This window comes from Cupressus sempervirens, chromosome 1, assembly GCF_028749045.1.
Source record: "Cupressus sempervirens isolate cs-2001-9-10 chromosome 1, ASM2874904v1, whole genome shotgun sequence".
Classification (NCBI taxonomy): domain Eukaryota; kingdom Viridiplantae; phylum Streptophyta; class Pinopsida; order Cupressales; family Cupressaceae; genus Cupressus; species Cupressus sempervirens.
The window spans coordinates 237,953,653-237,968,655 of NC_143118.1; the positions used below are offsets into that span (position 1 = coordinate 237,953,653).

At 31.9% G+C, this 15,003-nt stretch overlaps 1 pseudogene; it reads left to right on the top strand.

Moving 5' to 3' along the window:
- The first annotated feature begins 1,413 nt into the window (after positions 1–1,413).
- LOC149577039 (cytochrome c biogenesis protein CCS1, chloroplastic-like) lies at positions 1,414–14,552 on the top strand (annotated as a pseudogene).
- The last annotated feature ends 451 nt before the right edge of the window (positions 14,553–15,003 follow it).

Below are 15,003 nucleotides of genomic sequence, written 5' to 3' on the forward strand. Positions count from 1 at the left end.
ATGTCCTACCTCTATCCCTCCCACACCAATTTGACAACAATATTAAACAATTTATATATGACCTTGGAAAATACATGAGGTTAGAAGTGTTTTTTCTTAGATTTGTATAATTTTATCTGAAATCTCATTTATATGTTCTTGAATGTTGAATCTCTTTTAGGTGGTTATCATTTAAAGAAATTGATAAAAAAGATATAAAATATTGGAAGAGAAAAATTCCACAACTTATGTGTTAAATGCAAAAGTGTCTACCTTCAACCTTTTTCAATGCTCAAAAACTCTACCTCATACATCAAGTTGAGGAGATTGAATTGTGTGGACTTGTACAAACTAGGTCAATGTGGATGGTTGAGATGCACTTGAAATTTATGAAGATCTTCGTTTGACAAAGATCACGTGCTAAAGGTTCTATGGTAGAGGGATATATGGTTTACTAGACCATGGTCTACATTATTGAATATCTTCCAAAGTTTGTATCAAATATTCATGTAGATCACATTTGGTATCCTAAGTCTAATGACAAATTCGAAGGAGAGTAACTGATAGGGAAAGGTAGATTGAGGAGATTGATAGGTAATTATAAGTTGATTTTTTTGTAGTTTATTAATTCTTATCCATCATCAATATAAGTTGTTTCTAATTGGTCTAATTGTTTTCTTTATAGTTGGTCGTGAGTGGAATGCACTACATTTGTATATTACAAACAATCTTGATTGGATGATGGTATGGATTGAACAGTCTCAAGAAAATGGTTGCTCATTAACATGGGATAGTGTTGCATCGTTGGTTAAAGAAGCCTATTGTAATGGAGATTCTAATGTTATGCCAATGGTCCTTGATTTGGTATATGGCTTAAGAGATACAAAGGTATGTAGAAGATTACTAATCATGAGCCATAAGTTTAATATCAACTCACAGATCGATGCAAATAATCTTGACATATTTGAAAAATTGTAGGTCAAACACCACAAAGCTATGTACTACCATGGCTATAAATTTTTCATAAAAAAGTTAGACAAAGCAAAGAAAACATGTAATTCTGGGATAATTGCAATCTTTGTGGTCACCAGTATTTCATCTAGAACTGACATACATCCTTAACAATCTAAAAATTGGTACTATGGAATTTTGGATGATATACTTGAGTGCAATTTTAATTCATTGAAAATAGTTCTATTTATCGTCAAATGGTTTAGGCTATGGCTTAATTAAAATGATTCTGATAGGATTGTTATTGAACATGATAGTAGATTTACAATGATTAATACAAGGTCATTTGAACCAGTCACAGATGAGCCCTATGTTCTTCCAAGGAAATGCGAGCAAGTGTTTTACTTTGGCATTCCACACAAACCAGGTTGGTCATTTGTTGTTAGACATGATCCAAGAGGAAGGCTGGTAAAGTATAATGTGATGGAAGAAGAAGATACTAAAGAAGCAGAAGACAGAGAAAATGATAATCATGAAGGATTGTTACCCAATGATGAAGAAGAAGATGGTGATGATTTTGTTCATGCTAACGGTAATGGTGATGATGATGATGATGATGATGACAATCATGATCATGTTGATGAAGATGGTGATGATCATGGCGATGATTGTCATGATGATGATGGTGATGAAGATGATGATGATGACAATGAGGATGGTGGTGGTGGCGACGATGATCAAAGTGACAAGTACGATGATGATGATGAAAATGACATGGATGAAGACGATGATCAATGTCAACTATGATGGGGTCATGTACGACCAATCTTCTCTTTCAAAACCATATGTGCAGATATTAACATTAAGTAGAACATGTCAAATATTTTTGTCACATATACACATTAGTTACGCCAAATTTTTGGCTAACTTAAGATAATTGATTTACATATACAACCTACTTTATTTTTTATTTTTTGGTAAGTCTATTACTTTCATTTTTCTCTTGATTCTTTTTCACAGGGTGACATGGATAGACCACCATGTTGCATAGGCGGGGATGCACCATCTCACACACCTTCTTCAATAGAGGTAAACCTTAATTATTGTAATTATTCAAATTATATAGAAACAAATGTCGTATTATTATGTTCTTTTAAAACCATATGTGTAGATACAAACATTAAGTACAACATGTCAAATACTTTCATTTTGCTACTGATTTCTAAGAATTACTAGTCTTTTTCATAGGGCAACATGGGTAGACCACCACATACAGGTGGAGATGCACCATTTCACACACCTTTAGTGGAGGTAAACATTAAATATTATAATTTTTATTGTTATATATAAACAAATGTCATATTATTATGTTCTTTTTGTTATGGCTTTTGAGTTATTTTGATGAAATTTTACTGATTTTGAATTTTGTAGATATACACATTAGTTACACCAAATTTTTCTTTCAAAACCATATGTACAGATACAAACATTAAGTATAACATGTCAAATACTTTCATTTCACTGTTGATTTCTAAGAATTAGTAATCTTTTTCACAGGGCAACATGAGTAGACCACCACACACTGGCGGGGCTACACCAACTCAGACACCTTCAGCAGAGGTAAATATTAATTATTGTAATTTTTATTTTTATATAGAAACAAATGTCATATTATTATGTTCTTTTCTTTATGGCTTTGGAGTTATTTTGATGAAATTTTACTGATATTCATGTCACAAATGATAGGAAAAATCTAGAATGACAACATATCAAATGTGATCTGAAATACGGGTATCATTTCTATATGAAATCACCTTTAGTGTTGACCCTATGTTCATGGCCCAAAAACTCAAAAAAATATACATTGATGAAATTGTTAACATTATCATCAAGTGTGATGCAAGCGAGGAGAAAGAGGCACTAAAAAAAGAATTGGACCGTAGGGTCCAATCTTTGAAGGTAAGCAGTAATTAATATAAAGAAATAATAGAAGTTCAATAGATGTTAATATTCTATAGTATCTTATGGATCATGATCTAAAATATTATGTGTTCTTGTACAAAAATATGTGATAGTTGTGACATCGCACGGTGAACATGGTGATTGTTGTGGCACACAACCTTTATGTAAGTAACACTTTCTTTCTTTGTTTTCATCAACATTATAACACTTAACCTTTTTTTTGGATGCTTCTAGCTAGTATCCCATTTTATCTTTATCCATTGCAATGTCCTTGCTAACAATATTGTATTCTTCAGCTCACGATGAAGTGCAGACATCTCCTTTGTTTGATGGCCCAATATTGCCTTGCTAATTTTCAGCAAGAAGGAGCATGCAAACATCCTCATCTATACCCAGTACAATTGGTAAAACCTTGTATTTCTATATTGCATAATGTGCTAATCATGCATTTTTTTTTTGTTGGGTGGATTTTGTACTCATGTACCTAGATAGACCTTCAATTGATAGAGCAACAAAGAGCAGTACTACTAAAGTTGATCCATTTCCTGGAGCAATCCGTGTAACTAGTATTGGTTCATTTGAAGGGACATTGTTGTTGAACAAGAAAACTATGTTTTTGTTTAAATTACGAAAGCTTCCAGGTGCTTTAAAGTTGTTATTTATTTAAAGTGTAAATTTAGTTTACTTATATATAACTCGTTTTGGATTAATAATCATTTTTTATTTTTGGAGGTAAAAATGTTTTCTTTGACCATCTTTTTGATATGACATTGAGGCTATTTGGACCCACCATACATAAAAGGTACGCAATTTCATATCATTGCTACATAATTTTTCTTTCCTTCCATTTACTGTACTATATTAAAATTATTGATCTAACAATTTAATTTTTTTTTAAAGGTGGAATTTACAAGCTTCTGAATTTAAAAATCAGTTGATTACATCTTTTGAGGACTTATTTGGGAAAAACATTTTTGACACCGACCTACTTCTAAAAAGAGCATCAAGGCATATAAAGATTGTGATGGATCAATATAGAAGGGGTCTTCTAGAGAACCCAAAGTATGAGCATCCTCCTATGATTCCACCGATGGAGTGGAATGAAATAATAGAAGATGCAAAGGAGAAAAGGCCATGTGAAAATAGAGTAAATGAACCAGCATAGGGCACAAGAAGGTATCTCATGATAATATTAAGTACATTGTAATCATGCACTAATTAGTGATCTTTGTAAATATATAATCTAAGATGTTTGAAATTGTTCATAGACTATAGGACACATCCGTAGCTACAAAAGTGAAACTAGAAAAAGTTGGCCAACACAAACTTGACTCTGGTGGCTATATGAATCTTTAGTCTCAACTTGTAAGTAGCAGCAATGAAATTTAATATATATATATATATATTTTATATAATGTTGCAAACAATTTTATTTCATGAAACCATACATGGAAAACTGATGATGTTAAGCAAAAAATACAGGGCACAGAATTCAATGTAGAGCTCATAGATGAAGATAGAAAAATTTCTTTGAAGGAAGGCTATAAAGTCATGGCTATACACCTACACCAAGAATCTGGTGCACCAAATGAGACATAGGTAAATTGGTTATATGAAAAGTAAATGAAATTGAATACCTGATAAAATTCTTTTTTGGTGCTAGTTTTGAACATAAATTGACTACATAAAAATGCACATAAAATTTTACTCCAGCCTTCATATTCTATCATAGAACCTGCTCGTAATGAAGGCCATGATGTGCATTATAGTGGTGGAGGTATTAATTTACTATTAGAAATTAATTATGCAATTATGAATACAATTTAACATCTTCAATTGCAATTTGACGTGTATCCTTTTTTTTGAATATTTTAGAGCATGTTGAACATCATGGTGAAGGAGTGGAGCATGTTCCAAGTGTTCAACATGTTGACATGGCAGTGGATCAAAATGTTAATGTACATGATATGGCATTGTCGGGTAAGAAAAATGCATGTTATGTTGTACTAGTACTTAATTATAGACTTGTAACAATTAAAAAAGAAAAAGAGTATGCCAATTTAACCCATTTACTTGTTCTTGCAATAGAGCCCCCTTTAGTGCAGCAACCTCCTACTCCTCCAAAGAGGAGGAGTCATCGTAATTTGGCATTACATGTGCCACAAGAGGAGGACAATAAGGAAGATATTGATGCTCCTATTAGCCTTTTTCTTAACAGAGCTAAGAAAAACAAAAGAAGAAATGATGTTTTCAAAATGGTCTTTAATAAACCTTGTTGGATAATGAAAGAACTTTGTTTTAAGTAATTATCTATGAATGTTGTGTATTAATATTGATTTTTATTTTATGTTAATGAATATTGTTTATGTGTTAATGATGTCTTGATTAGTATTGTGTATTACTGAATTTTATATCATATTAATGAATGTTATGTGATTTTACTGATTGAATGTTATAGTTCATAAATGGACGAATGAATGAATGGAGTATGTAATTAGATGATAATGGATGATTTAGATTGATGTTAGGGGGAGTGGGCGAGGCCAAATGAGCTTCCACCTTTACATGGTTGGCCTTGTTAAGTAGAGAATATTATATTATTCCAAAACCAAGTGAAGCTCAAACTAACATACCAAGGAATAATAAAACCCAAATCCATCTACCTCTCATCTTCTCATCCCAATAAGTCATCTTTTCCACCACTTTTTGCATATTCAATGTTCTATTATTCACAATCTTGATAATGGAAGCCTCCATCTTGTTGGTAAGTTGTTCCTATCCTATCCTTTTATTTTAAAAAATGCATCTATTTCTCTCCTACCATAACTCCCATATGAAAATAGATGGTGTTGCAGTCCACAAGCCACTATACAAACAATCATTATTTTGAATAGATGTTTATCTTTGGTCTTAGCTATTTTGTAAATAGGTTATTATAGCCCTCCTTAGTGTTCTAGTTTGTAATATTCATTTGACAGTTGCTCTGAACAACCTCAAACCCATATCACAAATCACACACATCATGATTATAATGAGCACCTATCTCATATACAAAAGCTTGTTCATGCACATCACAGGTACATAAGTTAACTAGCTTTCCATACATCACATACATAGTAAGTAGCTCCAACATACATCACAGAGACTATAGGGACCTACTCACATGTGAATCACAAGATAATAGTGACTAGGTCACATATAATGGCTAATCATTCCCCACCCATGTGCATCCTAAAGGAGGGATTATCAGTGCATTGTGCACTACTCTATGGGTCCCATTCCTTTCCTTGGTCTTGGCACCAGTAGATACTTGGGAAGGGGATTATGTTCATCCCATGCTAAACCTAATTGGGTGAAGTTTACCATTTCCACTTCAAACTAAACCCAAAAGCATACCATGAGGTTCATCCAATTATCTCCTACATGTTCCTCATTAGAAATGATCTTCCTTGCAGTCCCTCAGATAGCCAAGGAATTAATCCTTGAGGAGGTATCCTCATGATAGGTATTAGATATATGTGCCACAAATCCTTTGAGGAAGCATACTTAGAAATGGTTTCCAAGGCCCATGGACAAGTAATTCCCCATCTTTCTCAATGTTAGTGATGAAGAGTGCAACAAGGAATTGAATGGTTGAAAATATATTGTGAATCATCAATTATTCCTTAATGCAATTCAAATGCATAATGATGAAAGTTGATCATTAGGAATTGGCACTCTCCTAGTAAGGAAATTTTTATATCATTATATCTGAGTGGGATCTAAACCCTAGTTGTGAATAGTAAGTAAGTCAGTAAAAGTCTCAATAGGGGACATTGCAATGGTAGATTATGCTAACATCCCATTTGAGGAAGGTAGTGAGTAGAAAGGAAACCTGTAAGTCTTCAATGGCAGCAGTTTGACTATATATCAACTAAATATTGGTGAGGGTCCAATAGACAATTATTTATTACTGGGAAAGTATCAAAATATTACACTTTGACTCAAATCAAGAGTCACATATAAAATACTCATTCGTTGATGGAGGTTGTGATATAACACTTTAAGATATGAGGTCATCTATTCACCTAGGCATCAAATAAGATTCAATACTCTATCATTGATTATCAAATGATGGGGGCACATGGAGATATAAGGGGTATGAAAGAAGAGCAGTCACAAACCTCTACCAATAACACAAAATCTTAGTTATTCAAGCTGATAGATGATAAGATGATCATAGAAATGACTAAAGATTTAATGATATTAGGATTACTATACTACTCATGGGGATGATGTGTTCTTCATTACAAAAGCTTACAACTAGACCACAACTGCTCTGTGTTAGTTGGATAACAAACATGATGGTCTCTCAAGTGTGAGCATTAGTAAGAATATGTTTGAAACGATTATTAGAAAATTGTCGTTAGAGAGAACTAATCATATTGTGGAGTTTTTTGAGGGAAGTGGATCAAATTGGAGGTTGGAAAAAACTAGAACCCCTAGTAAGCTTGGCAGTTTTGAGCACATTCTCTTTGCTAGCAATGACATGCAAGATACACAAATGATAATCGTTCTTCAATATGTTATAAATAAGGCATACATATCTTGTTTTCTGTGAATTTGTTATTTCTTTTTCAATTGTACAAGTTATTTCCTTTGAACTTGTCTTGGCTATTATGTAGTATCTGTTGTGCATTGTTATGAAGAGGAAGCTCCTTGTTATGTCCAATAGCTCAGCTTTGTCCAAACAAGGTATCTCATTTTTTAAGGTTTCAAGGCCTTTAGAGTTTTACGATTTCAAGGGTTTTACTAAAAGTTTAATTTATATGATATTTCAAGTGGGTACGAGCTTTGAAGGTAGTGATAGAGCTGTACCTAAGGCTAATCATCACCAAAATTCAAGCTCATCACTAATTCAAACCAATTTTTAGAGAAACTTCATTTCTGTAACTTAATTTAATAAGGAAGAGATTTAGTTCCCTTCCCTTATCTTCTAATCTTATGATTATCAAGTTTTAGGTTGAGACATTTCTGTGGGTTTTCTCTCTTTGCTGGAACCTTAATGTTTCATCTTTATGAGTAATTTCCCAACATTTTTTTGGAAAATTAGTGGCAATTTATTAATGACCCATTTCAAGATTCTAGCAATTACATCCTAATTGAATTATGATTCTACACAACTAGGTATATTGAAATAATATTTCAATTTAGCTATAAATCCTTGAATATTCCTCCCAAAGGTCATTCATTTGGCTTTTGGGTATATGACAATGGCCAATTTACATTGGATTGAAACTAACTGTAACTTCTTCAAAGCAGCTTTTAACAGATTCTAAATTACCTTTTAAATGAAATACTTGACTTTAAAATGAAATACATACGGCTGCTACATATTTGAAATGTTTTTGTTACGGTGATTCCTGAAAGGGCCTAATAATGTTTCATCTACAAAGATGCTAGAAAAACACTACACTTGTTCCTATGCTCGAGAATTTAAAGAAGCCTTTACTTCAAGCCCTTCATCTGAGCATATCCATTATCCATTGTTTGAATTGGAATTTTATTTTTGTGCCATTTTACTAATTGTGATTATTTTTATGGGAGGGGCAAGTGTAAAATGCATTCACTAATTAAAAATTGCATGCATTGGACAAAATGTCTTATTAAGGAGACAGTTATTTTCCAACACTCCACTAACGCAGTTTAATGAGAACAAACTTTCTTGCTGAGAGGATTTTCTACATGCTACTAGGGATGGTATGGAAAATCCTTAAAAATGTTCTTATGAATTGAAATTTGATGGAAACAAAGCTATCTTTCAAAACTGAACTTTTAGCCTTGTGAACACATGTAGTTTTTGAAGACAAGCTAGAATAATTCCTAGCACGCATATACATTATAGATTTCAACTTGCCATAAATGTCTACTTCTGTTAGTAAATGTACTTTTAATAAAATGGTTTTTTTTGGACAAGTTAATAGCTTAATAGATTACTTCAAAGACATTATTGACTCAACAAGGAAATACAATCTTCAAGTTCCTTACTTAACTCAAAAATGAGTGTTATAGAGTCTTCGATTTTCTATTAAACTCAAAAACTTAGGAAAAAGAAGCCAAATGACATTAATATTAGTATTAGTTTAGTTTCTGATCTTTTATTGTGAATGGTTTTACTATTTTGTTATTGTGAATGGTTTAACTATTGTTTTGTTTTTGTTCTGAGGATGAGTCTTCTGGTTTTTGGCTATTTAAATATAAAAATGTAAAAAATTATTTAAATATTGAAACATAAATACTAATAATGTTAAAAGTTGCAAGAAGTGATTTTTAAATATAAAAAGCATAAATATTAATATTGAAAGTTGTAGTAAGTGATTTAACTCTCCATATGAAATGATGAATAATGAATGATTGAACAACATATTGAAGAGCAAGTTCAGAGTCTACTGCTAGAGCTTTGGGGCCCCTCCTCTCTTACATAGATTTTCTTGTAGATGATAGCAACTATGGAAAGTTTACCATTCAACATTATCACATAGGTAGATTTATGCAGCTAGATGCTATAGCTTTACGAGCATTGAATGTTCTTGAAAGTAAAACAAATGTGAACAAGAACTTTAGTTTATTTGGATTGATGAATACGACATGTACTATTGGCATGGGGAAGACACTGTTGAATAGGTGGCTCAAGAAAGCTCTCTTATATGTAGAAGAGATAAAGTGTAGACTGGATATGGTGCAGACATTTGTTGAGGATGCATCATTACGCCAAGATTTAAGACTTTATCTATAAAGAATAGTAGATATTGACTAACTTGTGTGAAAACTAGAGAAGGGTAGGGCCAATCTACAAGATATTGTAAATCTCTATCAGGCAAGGACCTTTAAGTTTTAATGTATTTGATTTTTTATACTATGCATTTGCAATAAACATGCTTTGTGTTTTTTCTCTTCTATGATCACATGGATACTTTTGCACTGAATTTATGTGTTTCTTTCACAACAATGACATTGTGCTTTTGAATGAATGTTGATCATTTCTTTGTATCTAAGTTTATTTGTGTGTTGTGCAATTGCACTTACTAATTAAATGATGTATTTCGTCATCTATGATTGTTCTTAGCTATCATGCTAAGCTTGTAGTTAGCAGATATCTCATCTTTTACAAGATAAGAACTATGGTTTTCAAGCACTTAAACTATTTTTGGATTGTTTTTTTTCACTATAGTTATTGTACATGTGATAGACAAGCATACAACTTCCTGTAATCAAAAGTTCACTGAAACGATATCAAGGGGACTTTTCTTTATTGATCAAGGAAAGATATTTGGATGCCTTTGACCTTTAGACGAATATATTAAGTTATTAGATGAATATTCAAGTAGTCAAAGGAAACTTATTACCCATGTGGTACAAACATCAGCAACATTTACCAAGGTAACTTTTTTTTAGTCTATTTTTTACCTTATATACTATTTAATCTTTGTGAGAAATAATTCTATACATAGTCTTTTCTCTGATATTGTGTTCTTTTTAAATATATTTATGGCTTTAACTCATATGCCTTCACTCATTGTTGAGTCCTGACTGTTTTTATTTAAAGTTCTTAAAGCTTGCATGATTACTTGAAATAATAATGGCTAGATTAAGCTATTCCTTTTGCATGCTTACTGAATCTTCCAAAAAGATTGTATTATTGTAGGAAAACTAAATTTTTTGTAGGTGATGATTGATTTGAAATTTTCTTAATGCCGGTTGGATGATTTTATATGGATATCAAGTAATGTTGTAAGACAAGTTTTGAATGAATTGGTTCTTCAACACATAGGCCTTTGATAACATACAATGACAGTTTATGTTAACACTTAAGTAGTTAACTCTATGCTTCATATTTCTTTAGGAGTAAGTCCCACCTCTTCAACAAACCTATATGTTTGCAAGAATTACAAGCTTAATTTTTTTTATGTTGCAAGAATTAGACCTCTTCATTGCTGCACTTGGAGAATAATAATTTAATTTTTTAACAAATTAATTTGTTAGTGCTGTTGTTTATTACACCACTATGGGTATGTAAAAATGTTGAATGCAAGTCATGGACATTAGAGACTTGTTTGTGGAAAGGATGCAAAACTGTTAGTGGAAGAGATGTATAGCTATAACATGTGTGTAGTGTCATTATTCATCCTTTTGCTTTTGGCATGATAAGACACATAATCATCCACAAGTATGGTTTTTACACATCTTTTTCATAACACATTTATATAATAGTTAATTATAATTAAACTCATATTTCAAGAGACTTTGTGGATTTGCTCATATCTTGTGTAAGAATTGGTTGTAAATATGACATGCTCACCTCAATGTGGATTGATAAGACTATTTGAAAAATACTTTCAACCTTACCCCTCTCCTAATTTGTGATGCTTTTGATGGTGAATATCCATTGATATGTGGAAGTTGGAACTAACTGATTTAGTGATTGGGCTATTGAATAAAAGATTGGGGTCACTTTGATTTTTACCATATATGCACCTAGCTTGTGCCTTCTAATTTTTTTGCTTTCATGTTATCTAGGCTACCTATTTTAATTTTTCTACTTTGGAGAAATTTTGTGATCAAGCACTGAATAAGATTGGATTCATGTATTGTAGTCAAAATTCAAATAGTTACGTGTCTTGATTTTAGCTTTATAGGAAACTCTTGAGCTGCTCTCTATGTGTTTGATTGCTTAATTTTTTATATTGGTTTAGACAAGCCAAAACTATATGAACTATAATTTCAGTTGTGTGATGATTCGTCTTTCCTTATTGATCTATATTCGATGTCTTTTCTCTAATTTTGGCATGTTCAGAACTTTAACCATGTTAATTCTTGTTTTCAAAAAGACACAGTCTACTTATGCTCGTTATGTACAACACCCTTTTGACTGGCTTTTCATTATACTTGAGTGCTCTTTAGGGTTATCTAAGACTACTAGATTCAGACACTCCATACAATATATTAGCAAGAGATATTTTTCTAATAATATAGACTATGAAAGACAAAGATCTTTAAGCACCAATATCTGTCATACTACTCTTTATTTTGGGTTCGAAAAATGATCTTATAATCCTATAAATTCCTTTAAATCCCGGTTCATGAAGAGTAATTTAATGATTTATTTTGTTTCCACCAATGAATGCCCTTTTATCATTTGTATATGGTTCAATCACTTTACTATTAAATAAGCATTTAACAAAAATGGAAGTAAGTTTCCTAACATGAAACAAAGGTGCATTTTTAATTAGGCTATCTTTATGTCAAATTAAGATACTTGTAATTTTGCAAATTAACCTATTGTTGGGATTATTATTAAAGCCAAGTGTTCTAATCTACAGGTAGGGTAAAAAAATTGGCAATAACCATAACATGCGAAGTAGTTGGTGGAGTTGTGTTTGCATTATGTTTGGTGGGAATGTATGCCAAAATTAAGGCTAGAAAATGCTTGGCACAAGTTCATTGCATAGTCGTAGATGGTAAGTTAAGATAATCATTTACTATTTTTATTTGATTTTCTCTCCTAGATAACAATTTTAATAGCTCCTTGCTTTGTACCGATAGCTTCAATGTCTGGCAACATGTAGATCATTAGGTAGTAAAAATTAGTCCAGTGATGTGGTAATGTACTTTTTATATGATGTTGGTTTCATTATGTGTTTAAATGAGTTAAGTGTTAATTTTTGGCATTGAAAGATCTCAACTTAGAGGTTGAATGGTTGGAAGCCTTAGTTCAGGTTTGAAAATTTTGATTTACTTACACTCTTTATCTGTTGTGATTGGCAATGGGCCATTCTAGTCATGGTCTATTTTTAAATTTTTCACATCCTCAAAGACATCAATTAGAAAAATCTTTGAGAAGTTTAGTACTACAGGGACTCCATGCCATAGTTAATATATGACTTATAGCTACTTTTTCCCCCATATGCTTCAAGAGAGAGATTTCATATAGCATATCCACAATATAGCCTATAGAGGAAGCAAGGATAATTTTTTGGCATTGATGAATTCTTCTGGATATAACTGTGTAGTGTTTTCCAGCATCAGCATTTGAGAAAAAATGTGAGTGTAATCCAAAATGTTAATGCTGAAAAAAGTTGCATCATTATATCCAAAAGCATTCACTAGAACTATCATTAACTGTGGAAATTTCATGCCTCTTACAATTTTCTGATGATCTTTACCAAAATGAGGAATCCTTTAATGCCATATTTTATTCAAGGCATTGTATTTATTATAATGGGACACTTGAATGTTTTCTGTCTTTTAAATTTGCATTCTACCTTCTCTAGAATTACTTTAACATTGCATGCTTCCAAATTACAATGTCATAATAATGACATCATAGATACTAGACATGGAGCACAATCTACTTAGAAAGAATTGAACAAAGCACTTGAAAAACTTAGGACCTAATTTAATGCTTGCACAAGGAAGAATTAACACTATATACGCTATTCCATCCAACAAAATCCACAAATACTTCTCTATTCACTTCAAAACATAATAAAAACTAGTAACTATCACTGCAATTCTAGGCACAGTCTATTGTTGCATATTGTAGTCGTACAATGGCATTTACCAACCCTTGCATTAGGGTTCCCCAAGACATTTATAGCCTTCTCCTCAGAATTCATGAATTTTGGATCCAACATCCTAAAACTAGAAGTTATAGAATCACTTCTTAGAGCTCATATTCAAGACCTTGGTGTTCTTCTAATGGGTTTAGGATATGAGGTAAGCTGATTGTGATTATTTGGAAGAAATGATCTCATAGCATTCATCCAATTTTTCTACTCTTATTCCATGGATAATATGATCTTTTTTTTTCAAAATTTGAGGCTTGTAGGTCTTCTTCAATGAATCAGGTCTATATGGATTCAAAGGGCTTGCTGGTAGGCTTACACCTATTGGTGTACATGCATCTCTTTTTCTCATAATGGCAGGAGAAACTCTAAGTTCTGTGGGGGGCTACCCTGGTTCAGTTATAGTTCCTCAAGGCTTGAATTTTATGATGGGGGATGTGTTTACTCCAAATGGGATTTTGTCTAAACTAATTCCTAGTTTTCAAACTAAAGTTCATGTTGAGAAGTTTTACATTGATTACTATGAGAATAATGAGGTATATATATATATATATATATATATTTGGAATCACAATTTGGAGCTTTTTTTCTCCTTCACACAACCACTTACATAAAAGAAGAATTAGTATTCTAGCCACCATCTTACAACTCTTTGTTCTCTTTTTGTTCTCTTGGCTACATTTTCCAATTTGATAATCTCAAAATAATCAAGTCTCTTTCGAAAACTGCATTGAGATGTTAACATTAGCTTACTATTATTCATTTTTCTTGCCCATCTTTATTTAGGTCTCCCAATTTCACACTGACCTTTCTTTATGTGATACAAATGGAAAGGAAGTTCTAAGGAAGACTATCAGTGTGAATAACCCTTTACAATTTAGGGGCATCACAATCTATCAAACAAATTGGAGTATCTCAACTCTTCAGATACACAAGAATGGTACAGGACCATTTAATCTTGCAATGGTTACATTATAGAGTGGAGATAATAATTTTTTTGGTATATTCTTGCCACTAGAAGATGATAATAGTTCTACCAATCCTAAAGGAATGTAAGATACAAATGGAAAATCTTTATTTCTAAAATCTTTAAATATCTCTCTTTGAAAGTGCCAAAAAAAGAAATCATCTTGAAGGATATTTTTGTCATTTCCTAAATTTTGGAGCTTCTAAACCATTATATCTGATTCATTTATAGATTTCTAGAAAATATTGTGTATAAGTATTTGAATTAATGTTTTAGATAATTTCTAAGAATACATGACCATGCTATATGTTTATGTTCTTCTTTATTCCATGCTATATCAAGAAATTCTTTCTTATCCAAGCCATTTAATTTGCAACCAAGACTTGGTCAAAATTTCCACCAATTATAAAAATTTTGACCAAACATGGGTGGAAATTTCAACCAATTCTTGATAGTTTTCTACTAAGAATTGGTCAAAATTTCTATCAATTCTAAATAAATTTTGACCAAACATTGGTGGAAATTTAGACCAAGAATGAC